Source organism: Gymnogyps californianus, chromosome 2 (assembly GCF_018139145.2).
Source record: "Gymnogyps californianus isolate 813 chromosome 2, ASM1813914v2, whole genome shotgun sequence".
Classification (NCBI taxonomy): Eukaryota; Metazoa; Chordata; class Aves; order Accipitriformes; family Cathartidae; genus Gymnogyps; species Gymnogyps californianus.
The window spans coordinates 10,634,791-10,651,827 of NC_059472.1; positions in this window are offsets into that span (position 1 = coordinate 10,634,791).

Genomic DNA, 17,037 nt, shown 5'->3' on the forward strand with positions numbered 1-17,037 from the left:
TGAGTATATTCCCTAATGGAATAGTCTGATCCTTGATTTTCTCTAGGTTGCAAACTCCTTCTGAGATCAGGGCAAACCTCATTGTGGCACTAGTATTGCTGTGCTGCTATTGAAAATTGATGCATTGTCCGCAGTGTTACTTTCTCACACGATCTGAGACAATCTACACTTTCATTGGAGTTCCTGAGAAAACAACTTACTACTGTCAAATCTCAAACTTTGACAAGCGTGTATCAGTCCCTACCCCACCCCAAGGGAAATATTTTCTGTTGGAATTTTTGTATTTTGCTTAGTGAAGACTGGATATAACATAGAACCACACATTAACAGAGTGGACAAACCCACTCAAGCTGGCATTCAACACATGCCTGGCAGTAAAGATGAGAGATGTTTTTGCCAGAGACTTGGGGCCAATGAAACGAAATTATTCAACTCCCAGTTTAGACTATCTGTGGTTGAACTTGATTCTAGCATGGAGGAAAACAAAACCTTATTTCAATAAATGTCATAAAACCAGTGAAATACCTGGGGCTGGAACTTGCAGCTTCTAGTTAGCATTTCAGCAGACCCATCTCCTAGGCTACAAGAGAATGATAAAAGACCTTCACCCTTGCATTTTTCTGCCTCAAAATCAGGTGAAGGTTGGATTTCAACTCCGCAGTGAAACTGCCTGCAGTAAGGGACCAATCCATGTTACTTCATGGCTGTGACTTCCTCCCACAGGATCCATCTCAAGTCACCAACTCCTGTAAAGAGTTACAACCTGGAGTTTTGTCCAGGTCCTCTCTAAGTGGAAAAACCTGCCTCTTTTTTCTTATTCATCTGTTTAAAAAAAGATAATGCACTGCCACTCCCATGTTTACACTTTTACAGTTTCAGAACAAACCATGTTTGTTTATGAGTCAGAAGCTAACAGATATCCTGCTTTTTATGTACTCGTAAGCTTGCCTGGGCCCTCTGCACGGCAAAGCTCACAATGTGCTGGTTCAGGATTGAACTGGGAAGGCAATTAAGCAAGTTGGTACCCTCTCTCAAAAACCCACTGCAGCAGAGAGGTGCAAACGAATAATTGAAACCTTATCTTTGCTGCTAAATACAGAGGAAATTTTTGGTACTTTGCATCCCTTTAATGGAGCTAAGAGTCACAGAGGATGCAAACTAGAGCTTTTACTTCAAGCTGCACACGGTCCAAGTTATACTATAGTACCTGCGTTTTTCCCCTGCTCCTTGACCCCAGGCCAAGTGTGGATGGCTGATAAAACTGTTGTTTGATACCTCAGTCTTGAACTTAAACAAAAATGATGCTGCTGTGCAGCAAAAATGTTTAGGAGAAGGCAAAGAGTATCTCAGCACCAGAGACTCCATGGCTCTCCTTCATACTTCCAGATATGAAACTCCTTCAGTTGGGTCCAAAAGGAATGGGGAAAAGGAAGATAAAGAGGAGGGGCTAGAGAAATTGCCTTTATCTTCCTTCTTGTTCTTCAGGGGAACAGCTCATCTTTGGCTTTCCTAACAGCCCATCTTTGGCTTTCCTAACAGCCATTATTATTCTGAAAGAATAGAGAGAAAGATAATAAAACCTTCCTTTCCCCTCACCATGAACCTACTGCAGGTTTCCTTTCTCCCTCATGCCCAAAGAACGTGGAAATATTAATCCTGAAAGTAATGTAACGTATCTTCCACTCTTTCTCCTACACACTTTTCCATTCTATTGTTCACTCCTTTAGGACTCCTGATCCATCCTAGTACCCGAATTATCTTGAGTCTGTGACATGCAAGCTTGAAAATTGTGATGCCATGCTGGATTTGACAAATATTTATGTCACTGACTTGATTACCTGCCCTACAATTTAGTTTGTGCTTTTGTGAAGTGGTAAGAGTGATTCACGCAACTTGACCCAAGTCTCATCTGCACTACTTTTGTGTCATCATCTCCCATATGTTTCCCCCATCCTGGTGGTCTAAAATCCTCTGTGATATTGGACAGCTGTCAGCAAGGAAGAATGTGTCGAGAAATAATGTGCATGAATGGAACCACAATCTGTTGCTCATACACCTCAGTCTTCCTTATTTAGCGTTTCTCTTTTTTTTGAGCCACTTCTTCCATTTTTCCTACTTTTCCAATTCCCATTGCTGAGTAGGCTTAGGTCTTTCAGCTTCCCTCCTGCGAATAATCTGCCATTCTTATTTCCCTTATATTCTTTACTTGCCAATTCTTTCTGCAGGGGTCCTTGTGCAGAAGGTTGATTACCACAAATTAATTACCACACATGCATACATACATACTCACAGTGCTGTCTCTGATCCATGGCCAAAACACCTCTTCATACTTCTCCACAGCCCATCTTCTGCACTATCTCCATTAATCTCTGTCCTTGCAAATTTTTCTCCATAGCTACCATTCTATTTCTTTCTCCTCATCTCAGGCATTTTCTGGAAATAACTGAGTGATAGAAATGAGGTGCTCTTGTTTCACCCTACGTATTTCTCAGTAAGATAAGTAGAAGTCATCCCTGCCTGAACAACTCCTCTTCTTGTAGCAGTCCTCACTCTGCCTCATGAGGACTTCAGACCAAGCCCATCCCTGGGATGCATTTGATGCAAGAAAGCTGGAAAGAGTCAATCGGGGCTTTGCTTAGAGAATCTAAGGCTCCAGATGTGGCTCTGGCAGCTGCTATAACCTACTTGCCGTAAGGAAGCTATTCCTGCTGGGGACTGGAAGCAGGTTAGGTAGGCAGCAAATTTGCTGTTGGTGTCAGAGTGAGCTCTGCTAGCCTTATATCATTTCAGAGCTCTCCTCCAGTGAGGAGATTCTCCATGTGGGTCTTGCAGTCAGCTGACAGCTTTGCTTCCTAAAGGAGCAGCTCCAGGTGAGAATCTCTCTTTATAATTGTTCTGTCCTTGTTCATTTTCCCAAATCTGAAATAATTAGGTTAGGCTAATAAAAATGCTTTATGCTGTACACAAGGAAATACTATGTCCCACCTCTCCTTCCCTGAAGGTATTTCCCCCACTTCCCCACTCCTCTCCTGCTCTCCCCTTCTTTTCTTTGCATCTAGTCCTGAGAGATAGGAACCCACTGCTTATTGCGCAGCATCCTGATTTTCTGCCAAAATCCTTGTTTCTGTTTTAGTTGATCCTACTTTGCTGTGGTAAGTTTTTCTTCAGCTGCAGCTTGTGAGCTATGAATCCTTTTTTTGCCAAGTGCAGAGTTCATACTTTCCCTTGATTTACTGGCAGTAAAATATTGCCTGATCAGATGTCTTAGCACAATGCTATTCTCATCTAAGGATGACATTTTTACCTTTCAAAGAAAAACAGAGCTTCACTTGAAGATAAAAAGGCAGAGAGCTGAAGAATGTAAACAGAGTTTAGATTCTCTTATCACAGTTAAAGAAGAAAAAAATACCCCAAACTATTTTAAACAGAGGCCCTATATAAGGAAGTCTGCAAAACCACTTCCCATTTCATAGGACAGGATATGCCAAAGAAATGATACAGCTTGGCACAAATAACAAAGATAATTTCAACTTTATTTAAATACTACAAGGACATTTAAAGACATCTCTGGACATAAATCCCATTTTGATTACATTCTTCAGCTTTGCTTTAATGTTCATCTTTTTTCTGTGTAGACGGGGAAACTAGGAGGATAGTCAAAACTTGTGGTTTGTAAAAATTATGAGCATCCTGTAAGCAGGTCTGGAAATTAAAACCTTACATTTCTTCCCCATACAAGCCTAGAGAAAGAAGCCAGCATGCAATCTTCTCCCTTTTGCTTTACTGGAATCCTTTTATCGCTCATGGCTGACCTGGAAGACGAGAGGTAATTTAAACTCTAATTGTCTCAATAAGAGCCAAGCAAAGAAAACAAAACTATATTAGAACAAACAGTCTGCAGCCACTGAATCTATCCTCTGTCAGACTTATCACCCTGGGGACACTGATGGATGGGTCAGAATTCAAATATTTTAGGCTGGGATCACTGCTGAGAACAGCCCCTGCTGGCTGCTAAACAGATGGGCACCCTCAAATCTACACAGCTGTGCACGTATCCTCAGCTGATGGAAATCAGCACTTCTCTGCAGGAGTCAATAAAGAGATATCAATATTCAACAGCTGGGAATCCAGCCTATACGATTTTCAGTTTGGGTTAAGCTCAGGATTCACAAGTGTTGAATCCAAGAACAAGGCATGAGAGGTCCCTCAGGGCTTTGCCATTTGTAAGTGCCAGTAAAAACCATGCAAGTGTCAAGTAAACCCGCACCAATGCAGACCCTCATGTCTTGCATACATGCAAGGTTCACAAGAGAAAAGACAACTTGAAAGAGCTGTAAGAATTTAATTAGGAGTGCAATCCTATAGGCATCTTATTCTTAAACCAGTTACGTTAGACAGATGAGTAATGATATTAAAAGCCAGTAGCTTGTGTCCCACAGGGACAAAAGTGGGGATTTTGTACTGTTGGGGAAAAAAACCCCATCTGTTTTCAATTAGGGAATGGTTCTGCAATGTGCCACAAAGAACTGTGTATGGTTTAGTTCATCCTTCTATACTGGCTTTAATTCTGCTCCTACAATGAAAACTCTCTAAAAATCATTGTGTTAAGAGAGTAAGGCGATGGAGTGACAGAAACCTCAAGGGAAAAAGAACGTATGCACAAATCAACAGGCCCTGCCTAAATCTTACACTCCCAGTCCACACAGTGGGAAGAATAATTCAAGTCAGAAAAAATGCCAATCAATCAGGTCTACAGTATACCCGATATACTTTGTTTATATATACCAACCTACCTCTTCATTTTTCTTCAATGCCAAAACATGAAATAAGTGTAGAGCAAAGAACCACTCTTCCATGTCCTAGAGGATGATAGTAGATGTTTTGCTAAGCTCTGCCAACTCCTGAAAGTCAGAGTGAGTAACATCTATCCATAGGGTCCACATACAGAATGTTGATCAATTAAGTCAGTCCTGGAAGTAAGAGCTGGACATTTTAAAGTGTTATTCCTTGTTAACATACAGATAATACAGATGCGATAAATCTCCCAAATATTCCAAAATCTTCCAAAATAGTCCACAGAAATATTTGTAAGGCTCAGACACAGTGGGAGACCTTTGCTTGCACATCCCTGCTCTATGGTCTCATTGGACTTTAAAAAGGTCCAATGATTTCAGAGGACGCAATGAGGCTGTTTCTCCTAGGTGTGCAATGCAATGACTGCAGGGCATTACATATGCACCATGGCTCAAGCAGTGCAGATTCAACTGACATTTTCAAAGGTATATCTAAGACATGAGTTGGAGTTGAGAATCCAGATCCTCTAGGTAAATTTTGATCGTCTGTCTCCAGGTGTTGGATTATTCCAACCTGTGCCCAAGGGCACAGAGGAGGAAAGGTTCCTTGAAAAATATCTTCTCCAACCTTGTGTGAGGCTGGGCACAATCCACTTCTAAATTATCTAAGGAAAGCAGTTCTGATCTGAGAAGAGAAAAGGACATTTGCCAGAGAAATGTTTTCAGGACGTAGTTATACAATAGCAACTAGAAAGGTCATCGTAGGGCATCGACTAGTGTTTGTTCCTGTGCCTTTCACTGAGCAAGCTTAAAATAAGGTTGGTTTCATATAAATAATAACTCAGCCAATTAAAAAAAGAAAACTAAGAAGAGCCCTGTTCACTGCCACCTTATAACGTGAGGGAACTAATGCAGAGATCTTATTGCAGTTTGGTGATAGCATCTTTGTTCCTTATGAAGCCAGCCAGTTAGTAGAAACAACTGCCAAAAATAAGTCATGTCTCTCCTAGGCAAGGACACAACAACCCTAACTGGGACAATGGAGGCAGGCTGGAGAGTCTGAAAAGTGAAAGGAAGAGAGAAATAATCAAAACAAGTTTGTTTTGTTCTCACCACTGGGTGTGTCCTCCTTTTGAGTGAGGAAGTAACTTAGTTTAACATCCCGATCAGCTGAAAAACCTCAGCTTTACCGTAACTGAAGTTCAATTTTTCACATCCCTTTGCTTTTCCCTTACACCCTGTTGCATTTTCATAATTGACCAGCAGTCTCACTTCAGTGCTGGTCAGACTGGTTAATTTGATGATCAAGACCACCTTCCTTGTGAAACAACTGCTGTAAAAAAGCTGTTTCTGCACATGTGCCCACACATGTTCTCTTCCCATTACTTCTCAAACACCGAATGCGGACAAACATGAAGCAGAAGCTCTCTCTGGGAATTCTGAGGGACAAAAGAGCCTTGTAAAACAAGCCAGGAAGGTGTATTATTACAGAGGATAAGAAAATAAACGGCCACGGAGTCCTCTGTCCTCGTTCCCAGAGCTTTTTTATCCAGCCCAAGCACCACTGCACAGGGAGCACCAACACTCCCACAGCTGCTATGCTGACCTTTCTTCAGATACCTCTCACCTCATAGACGGCCACCATTTTGCCTTGAATCTGCCACAGGAGAAGTTCAAGTCAAGATACACAAGTCTTGATGGAGCCCATGATGGTGATGATTCACCAGAGACTGTCTGGAATGAAAGGATGGCCAAAGTACGATGCCTTTTACCCAGTTATTTCTTCCCAAGGATTTTTTGGAAACTGAGTACCAACAGGTTAAAGAAAGAGAGAAAATGTCATCATGTAGTGCTGGTGTGAAGCTTTGTTCCATCAGTCTCAACTTGAGAACAGAGGGGACAGACTGGAGGAAGAAGGTGTTACTTGCTTGCTAATGTAAAGAAATGGTGAGAAATTACCCCCATGGAATTGATAGAGCCTACCCTTGGCAAATGATTTTGGCTTATGGGATCCTGTAGAACCTGGCTTTTCAATCTGCCAAAAGTTCCAATTAAATTAACCTGTCCAAGGGAGACTTCTGGGGACTGTTTGCATGTGGGACCCTGGAGAGTTTTGTGACCAGTCAAAAAAATCATTATTTTCTTTGGGACAGTGGCATGTGTATAGAAACTGCATCCAGCAGTTGTAGTTTTTGTCTTCTACAGTGTCTCTTCAGCTTTCCACTGCTGACAGCTGCTAGAAGTAAAAAGTGGCACATTATGAAGCTGTGCATAGAGCTACAAGGCCTTTATTTCCCTCTACTTTCCCACAATGAAAAAATAAGTCACTGTGCTGAGACGTGATGTCTTGTATGGTCCATTGCTGAACAGTGGATGTGGAAAGTGCTACCCCTGAAAACAGGACCACATCATGCAACAGCTGTACGTGCAACACCAAGGGCAGTACCAAACCCAAACACCCTACAGATTTGAAGCACCTGACACATAAACAGTCACCTGGGGCTTTGCTCACTGCTGGATGCTTTTTTAGGCAACCCCATAGATACTGCAAGTTTCATTGGGGTGGAAGAAATGATGGCAGTAATAGGTTAATCAGAACTAGCTGGTTGAAAATAAAACCACGTAGTTTGCGCAGGTGCTCTGTCTTAAAACAGGATGTGGCATAAGCTGTGAACATCATCAGAAATGGCTCTTTCTTTGGGTGGCACCAAGAATATAGATTCTTTAGCAACTTGTCTATTTAACCTGTGTGGTTTCCTGAAGACTGTGCTTTTCTGTGACTTCTCAGAATAGTGTGCAGGTCATAGGATAGTTTTGTTGATGAACTTGGGATTGTCCCCTGTTTAAACTGCACAGATAATGATCAGGGGCCAAAACACACCAAGGTAGAGTCCTTCTGTGATTGCCACTTCCAGAACTCAGTACCTTACTTTTCTTGACAGTGGTGCTGATCTGCAGGTTGGATATATTTCCAGATCCAGTCACCTTTTCTCTCTCAGTTAGGGTTTCATAATGTTAGTTTCCTATTTTTTCACTATGAATTGGGGATCAAACATAATTTGCCCCCCCCCCCCCCCCCCCCCCCCCGCCGGCACTGTAAGATCTCTAACAAGATTGCAGTAATATTTAAAAGAAAATCTATGACGACCTTTACATTCACGGATCATTCACTGTTACCAGGAAGGAGCAGTTTCTGAATGACAAAGTTTATTATTTTGTTTTACTAGTGTACTTGGTTTAAAATTATTTAACTGTTGTGCGGCAATCACTGCCATAAAACCGCAAGCCACTGAGATTTTGATGTTCTACAGCAGGGAATGAAGCCAAACATACCAGCCTTGAGCTGTCTACTTTTCTGTCCTTAAATTGATCTCAGTGGAGCAAAGAAGTCCCTTCTAGAGCATCTGAACCATCATGTCTCTGACCTGAAAGGAATACTTAATAACAACAGCAATCTTTGTATTGCTTTCACTGAGAACAGATAGACAAGTGGGTACAAGGGCTGTGAAAGTTCATCCTTTGTCCCTTCATCCCCACCTCCTTTTATATTTTCTCTAGAAGATGTAATGATAACTGATACCTCAAACATTTATCAGACTGTATAGTGTGATCTTTTTCACATTCATGGTGGCTAGACATCTCCATTTCATCACGTGCACAGATACATTGTGCTATCCCCGTGCTACAGGCTGCCTGTGGAGTGAGTTTCACGATTGCCATTTAAGCTCATAGAAAATACACTGCAAAGTCAGACTTTAAGGTGATAGCTACTAAAGATTGTATTGCTATTTCTTGTCTTTCTCACATTTTACTCTAATCCCTAGTGTGAATACAACACCTAGCAAAATATACATTTTTGGTAGCTGGGAATCTCTGGGGTTCTCAGGTCTCACTAGTTTCATAGTTTTGAAGAACTGGGTAACAACGTGGGTTGCAAGATAAGCAACTTGCTGCCCATGCATAGAAAGGGTGTGGCACTCAGGAGCTTCTCAGCTATCTGTGCAGAAAAAATGCATGTCTCACTTTCGATCATCACAACCCTGTAATACTATTCACATGCAAAACCAGGAGTTTGTAAACTACTTGGTAAATAACGTAGTGTTTGTAACCACCAAGTAAATCCAAGAGAATTATTTCTTTTGTTGTTTGCCCTCAAGGTAAACAGTATTGCTAATAGCAACGCTGTGAAAATTCAATACATTGACAGAACAATTTTCACTGTGAAGTACTTTACAACCCAGAAATTTGGCTGTGGAGAGTCTGATATGTCATTACCCAGGTTTCTGCCAGGAGTGTGAGACGCGGCTGGTCTGAAGGGAAATGTTTCTATCAGCAACTAATAAGGAGACTTCAGAGCAGCAAATTCCACACGTTGCCCAGTGACTTTCCCAGGCAGCAGAAATGCCAGAATTTTCTTGCAAACCATGTTGAGGTACTTTTAATGATCATAGCTGTGAAGGCCTTGGGCTTCTGTTTCACAGAAGGCATGGCACCTTCAAAACAGCCTCCCTCCCTGTCCTGATGAGGCCCTGGGTCTGAGGAAGGAAGAGGTGTATTTTATCACTGACATCTTTGCTTCCAGCAACACTTACACACCCTCCGCTCCCGGTTGTCACCCAGAAGTGACCTCCATCTTCTGAGTTCAAATGTAGTGCAGTGTCTCGAAGCAGTGCACCAATTCAGGGAACAGAGTGCATGAAGTTTTCTTAATGTTTGCACGAGGAACAGTTAAAGACAGACTCACAACTCACAGAAAACAATGGAGATCTCAGTGGGACCGGACCGAGCCATAAGCAAGGAAAGGCCCTTCGTATCATAGACTTTTCTTGATTCTTATTGGCTAGCGCTCATTTATTTTTTAAATGGCAACAGCTCTCAACACTTGACTATTTACACAGCTCTTGTATCAACAAATATTTTCCCCAGAGTGTTGCAGTAATTAACATATAAATAAACCACGTCTTTTCAAAGCTGGTGACATATGTTAGCAAGTGTTTGCCAACACAAAGCTTAGCGCAGCAAATATGGGGAGATTCCATTTCTTCATCTTTTCAGGCAGACTGTTGCTAAGACAGGTATTAGTGAGTTGTAGAACCTCCAATTGTGATCCATATGGCAGGAACTAACAGCTATCAACCACATCCATCTCACCAGCCTAACCAGTGCATTTGCAAGGATTTTCAGGAATGCAGGTTACAAGGTACAGGAAAGCGATACAGAGATGCATCCACAGCTGATGTAATTTGGCATGGTTAGCATCATAGAATGATAGAATCATTTAGGTTGGAAAAGACCTTTAGAATCGAGTCCAACTGTTAGTCTAACACTGTCAAGTCCACCACTAAACCATGTCCCTAAGCACCACATCTACACATCTTTTAAATACCTCCAGGGATGGTGACTCAACCACTTCCCTGGGCAGCCTGTTCCAATACTTGACAACCCTTTCAGTGAAGAAATTTTTCCTAATATCCAGTCTAAACCTCCTGTGGTGCAATTTAAGGCCATTTCCTCTTGTCCTATCACTTGTCACTTGGGAAAAGAGACTGACACTCACCTGGCTACAATCTCCTTTCAGGTAGCTGTAGAGAGCGATAAGGTCTCCCCTCAGCCTCCTTTTCAGGAGGTTCAATCAAGCGGACTCAGCTCTTGGTATTGATTCTCTCCTTTTCTCTAGTTTTACTTCAGAGGATTTAGTCCTCAATTTTAGCATTGTAACTGTGAAGTTCTACATCTGTGTCATGCTGGATTAATGCAGATCATGTCACTGAGTTGAGACCTAGAGGTGTCTTATATGTAGAGCACTAAATCACTCCTGTAAAGAACCGCTCCATTGTATAAAATATTACAGACTTCAGTCCTTTGCATGTGAAAATATTTAATAAGATAAGCTAATACAATACAGTAGTAGCTTACACTAGATGGACAGATTTCTGCTGTCCCTCTATGGTAACAGACAGGGAAAAGGGTGCTCGATTTGCAGATCTTCCAATGGAGGTGTGGACAACCCTATGGTGGATTTAGATAATTAATTAGTTATTGGTGGATGCTCTTTTCATTGATAGATGTTAAGACATATTCCTCATATCCTAGAAGTCCAGTGCACAACAACTTGAAAACCTCTGGAATAGCAGTTGCAAGGAAAATTCCCTGAAATAAAAGTCCTTGCATTTTTGCTCTGTGGGATGACAGAAATCCAACTCAGGTCAATGGAAAGGAGTGAGAAGATTTCATGAGAGCAGAGAGAGCATTGGGCAAGATGACCGCAGGAGCACTGCACTCACTATCCTGATCTGTGATGGCCACTTGCAGAAGCAACATCTGAATGTACCAGATTATCAGACACTGAAATAAGAATAACGCACCTAAAGTAAATTGTAGATAGAATTATGGTGCTGACACCATAAAACCCTGCCTGATTACTTCTTTTCCTGAGGCATCACGGAAACATATGCTTTTGTCAGTATAACACTTAAGATTCCCACAGATGCTACCATCTTGCTCTGGCTGGGTGCTCTATTGCAAGTCTAGGTTTTGCTTGGATTCAGGAACTGAGTGTTAATGGGGCCACTGATGCAGCAGGGCTGCTCAGACATATTGAGAACCTGGTGTTTAGCCCAAAACATGAGCTTTGATTTTAGAGCCACTTGTTCAAAAACAAAAAAACAGAAATAATAGTAGAAAGCATCTTTTTAAGCCCTTTGAGGAAAGGGAGAGAATTCAGTCCTGTTTATGAATTGTGTCTAATGTCTCTTCATACAGAGCATTTGAGTTGTTTTGGCAACACAGACCAGAATACACCATTTTTGCCCAACAAGAACTGTACTTATCTCTTGGTTACAGGGACAGCCTCCCTCATTCCCACTTTGCCTCTGGCCCTTTGAATCTTGCCTTTTTTTTCTGCACACTGGTACTGCTGCAAGGATGGTGAGCGGGAATATCCTTGTGCTTAGGACCTGATCCCCAAAATGTCAGGCTGAAGAGAGCTGAATCCACATCTCCCTGTGTCTGAGCACTGAACAACGTAAAAGGCAGCCATGCCCCCCAACACATAACAGCTCCTTTTTAAAAGGGGAAAGTGAATAATTTCCTTGGTACTCAGCCTGATAACTTTGGAGTACATGTTTAGGAAACAGTTTTGGACTGTGAAACACAAAATATCTGAGGTAGAAAGTCTGAGCTGCAGAGGTAATGTTTCAGACTTGCGTCTCAAGCATGTCCTATAGAAACAGTTCATTTAGGTGCTCCTCTGCCCTGTGCTGTGACTTTTGCTTTTACAAATACAGATCCCTCAAACTGCTGCACGCAGGATGCGGACTGGTACCATCTGAGGACCTCCTGGTCGTTTTAAAAGTGAATACTTAAGGTCAGTACCAGGCACTGCAGAGGATATACATCAGTTTAGGATTCAGAAAAATGGACTCAGAGGAGCATTGTGGCACAGCCAACTGCAAGGAGAAATAAGTGTTACTGACTGACAGACTTGTCACGCAGCCAGGTATAATAAGGTTCTAGCTCCATGTGGAAGTAATGTTTTGTGAATGTTTATTTACTTTCCATTACTTTCAATTTTGATATTCTAGGGAATATTTTGGATGACAAAATGCTTTAGAGAACAGTCTTCCCTGAATAATAGAATGGATTCAATTGACAGAACAAATAAACTTGAATACTGAGAGCGAAAGAAAACATAAATAGGCAAGACAGAAAAGTGGTGGGAGGCAGAACAGAGAGACAAGGGAGGGAAATTGCATGCCAAGGTCACAGAGCAAGACAGTAGCTAAGCCAGAAATAGAATTCAATGCAGTAACAGCAAAGAACTGGCTTGCTGAGGTATTTTTTTAAGGTTTAACAAGTTACATCCTGTTTATTAAGCTTAAACAGATTTTTTTTATTATTTGTTCAGCTGACTGCAATAGCAATTGTAAATATGACTCAGGTTTCTCTTCAGATCCTAAATGTTTCTCTCTCCCAGCTTATTCTAAATTATCCAGTAGGAGCAATGCTTTTACAATCAGAAAGTAGCCGGTAAGAGGTCCCGTTCTGGTTGCCTCTGAGCCAGCAAAAATCCCCTAGTTGCATGTACAGATCCACTGGCTTCAGTGCATGCACCATACAGCTTGCTGTGGGAGACGGGGCCATCGCATCTTCCCAAACTAAGTGGGCAAAACTTGTGAGACTTTGGGCTGGGAGCTGGAGCTGCTCCAGTCGGTGTTGATCCAACTCCCTTGGAAAGCCGCAGCATGAGTCAGGGCTCCAGGAGCACTCTGAAGGGCCCTGGTCCAGGATGCTGCAAGCCCATTTGCCCCAAGGCAGAGACGCTGGAGCCTGATGAGAAAGCAAAAGACAAAATAGCAATTAGCTCAAATATAGTTTACTTCAAACCTCTTGTTTTCAGATGGTCTGAGCAATAGTGATCCATCAGCCAGGTATCTCTTTCACTTGAGCAGGGAACCAGAGAAAGAGGAGGAAGATGCATCTGAGGATACTTCTGATGAAGAGGAAGATGGAGCTCCTAAAGCCTGTTTCTTCAAAGAACAGGATTATATCTGCCTTTGAGAAAGTTGTGTCTTACTCTTTTAAAAAAAATTCAGTATCTGAAAAAGTAAATAGACAAAACTGGTCAGCAATCTTCACTGAAGCTTTTAAAATTATTGCTTGGGCATTACAGATGGAGTGAGACCAGGATCTATCCAGTTAATTTCTTCCATTATAAAATATGAAGATATGTGACTCAGTTTACTGTGCTCATCAGTGGAATTTTTGATTCTTCTTGTAGTAGCTGGTTTGAGTTCATGCTTTGCCTGATACTACCTGCTGGCTTCACAGGTTCAGCTTTGCCTGTATTGCTTTGGGTGTTGCCTTTCTTTTTAGTAGCTTCAACTGAAACAATAAATCCAAATAGCCATAAAACACGGGGATATTTGGATTTAGATCTGAACTTGATGCCACAGAGGCATCTGTTGAAGATGGGCATGCAGACTAACTTTCCTTCATCCAAAAAATCCTTGCAGTTTTGTAAGTATTGTGACACCAAGGTCTCAAAGAACAATTTTTTATATTGTTTCAGTGGAACATAGAGGTTTTTCAGTATATGTGAAAAATATCATATTGCTTCCATTTAATTGCTGAACCATGAATTTTGTGGGTCTTATTTCACATACTCCCACATTAGAAAATGTACCGTATAATCTCTCTTCATCTCAGCTTCTCCATCAATCAACTGGGAATAATAGCAGCTGATTTAGGAGTAGTATGGACTTTAATTAATGTGTGTACAGCATGTTGAGATCCCTGAAGAATAAGATGCTTTAGAACATCAAAGAATAAACAATGACATTCTTTGTCTTATGTCCTGGAGTCAAGATACTTTAACATTAAGCTTCAGACCTGTAAGGGATACAGAGGGAATCCCTTTGCAGCACTAAGTAAAATCAAAATGTGCCTCTGCCAACAAAGCAATATAAAGTAATTCACAAGCACATATTTCCTATATTCTCAGTCTGAGAAAAGATTTCTGCATGTTTTCCCACTCCCTATCCTATCTCTAATCCTACTGTTGCTGAAATGTTTAGCTCCGGACTACAACAGAGTGATCCTCATTAGCTCCTTAATGCCAAGGAGTGATGTTTGAGGTTCTCACACTAACGTCACCAGCACCAGCAATACCCATCTGATAAATCTCAGCTGTTCTCTGGATGACCCGGAGGCCTGCCTGTAATCCTTACAAAATATACCCTTATAGCAGAGCCAGTGCAACCAGCTTTGGAGCTGAGCGGTCACACTGCAGTGCCCTCCCAAATTACAAGGCAGTCACTAGTGCTGACCTCCATTCTCACCCTGGTGGTCCTTCATACTGCACTGGGCTCTTTCCTAGTGAAGAAACAGTTTGGATTCTGACCCTGCTGCAGGTTTGGGAAGGTACTGGAAGACCATAAGAACTGATGATTGTACCCTTATACTTACTACAAAGTGGGGGAGTAACCCTCTTGAAATGACAGGTAAGCTAAAGTCACTACTTCCTTCTTCCACCTTCCCATCCCCAACTCCCTGAACAGAAGTGTAAGATAAAACATCATTTAATTCAGGAGAGCATTTTTTCTTTGAGAAATGGGAAGCAGGCAGAAACGCCAAGGGAGAACCCCTATTAATTCTACAATTAAAGTAAAGCCATAGATGAGGTATCATACATACACAGAAAAAACGACGGAGTGTGTATATGTAGTTACCACTGCATCCATAGACAAAAAGTGCCAGAGTGTTCAAGAGCTGTCTATTTTTCCCATACAAGTTCTCAATTATAAGCAGTTTTTATCAGGCAGTTGATCCCACTGCTAGACACACTGAGCCTGTGCAGCTCAGAAATGCCAGGTATGCTCTGTCCAGAAAACCTAGAAGGGGAAATGAATCTGTAGCCCAGTTTTGGGGAGGGGGCGCTTCTTGGAGGGCTATCTGCTGTTGATAGCTGAGATAATGGTCCATTAAGTAGTAAGGATGTTTGTTTTGCTTGTGAAAGAGCATAGTGGAAATTGACTTAATGCCCTGACTTAATGCCCTGAAAGTATCCAATTGAATTTTTTTTCTAAATATTTTAGGGCCAATTTCTAGTGATCTTTTAAGTTGAGTTAAGTTAAGTTCATTCAGGGGCCAAAGATTCAACCTCAAAATTTTTCCTTGCACCTCCATCATTTGTGAACACCATATCATGACAAGTGTTGTTCATTATTCATAAACAAAGCTACATTTCTCAAATCCTGTGAATATTGACTAAGATGCCTTATAATTTTTAAGGTTTCCAGAACTTAATTCAGTCCTTTTTACAACTTCCCAAATGCTTAAGAGAAATCACATGTTTTATGATCACTAAAAGTGTCATTACCTTTTGAGGTCTATAGCTGAGACAGCAAGTTTCTGGGGTTTTTTTTTAAATTTTTTTTTTTTTTTTTTTACAGGCTTAGGCTTTCCAGTGATACCTCTCCCTAGGTTAGTTTTCCCATTTTTCTGCCTCCTGTATTCACTGGCTGCAGAGGCAGGGAAAAGCATCCACAAAGCCAAAGAGAACACTGAAGGTCACACAGGATTAGCACAGAGCATTTTTGAGTCTGCGGCTAGACTCTGGGCTGGTGCAAAGCTTGACTAGCCAAGGATATGCAGTTGAAGTTTGCAAGGCAGCAAAAGTCTCCAGTGTACAAAAATACACCTGGCACTTACATGAAGGTATTCTTCAAGGGAATAAATCTTGCCTGTCTGGGGCTGGAATTTTTGAAGAGGGAGAGAAATGCTTGCAGGAGTGAGGATGTATTGCACTGGGAGGTTCAGTCACTCACAGGAGATAAAGAAATGTGGAATAGCATACAGCAGGGTTGAGTTTTCCAATTTTTGACCCGAACAAGGGATTATAAGTCTGTACCTTTCCCTTCCCTCCCTCTTTTCACTATACCATTGGCTCTTTCCATTCCCAAGCCTTGAAGTGAGCCATGAGTTTTCCCTTGCCTAGGTTGCAGCAGTAAGACAGGGCTGTACTTCTTCTCCACCCCTAAGCTGTCTCTCTTACGGTCCCCATCAGATGTTCCTTGATTTCAGTGGAGCACACGAAAACATTAGAAGGAGAGGACAGCTTCTCTCATTTTCCTGTCTGTAACAATTTGGAGAGTGCTGATTTCTAACACTGGGATTGCAACTAGCTGTTGTCTGCACTCTGGTTGTGCCTCCATGGTGCAAAATCAGTCTCCTGGTGACTGTAGGAAAGGTGAAGGACAGAGCTCGACCTTGTGGTGGAGATGGAGGTCGCTGGAGCCTGAGGGGGCCTGAGAAAGGTTTGTGGGTTAAAACACTAGTCAGATGTCATGAGGGGAAGAAGGAAGGAGCAACACTCTTAGCCAGGCCATCACACACAAGTGACAACAAAAAATAAGTCTAGATTACTTTATGGCTTTTACTAACCTTAGTCCATATTGTCCTCCAAAACCTCTGGATGCTTCCAATAAGTAATAGAAGGAGCACTCAAAGATATGTCCATTGCAGGTAATTCTCTGTGCTGTTGTTTTCTGTAGAAAAGATTGTCTCATATTTGAGATATTTTTTGGAATGTGAAGCTGAGGGACTGCCTCATATCGAAGCTTCACTGGAATAACTTTTAGGACAAGTGAATAAAATAGAAGGAACCAGACTCTGATTCCGGACAGCATTCATTCATTCATTCATTCAGGAGGTCTCAGGAATTCAGATGTGAAATTGCTGAGCT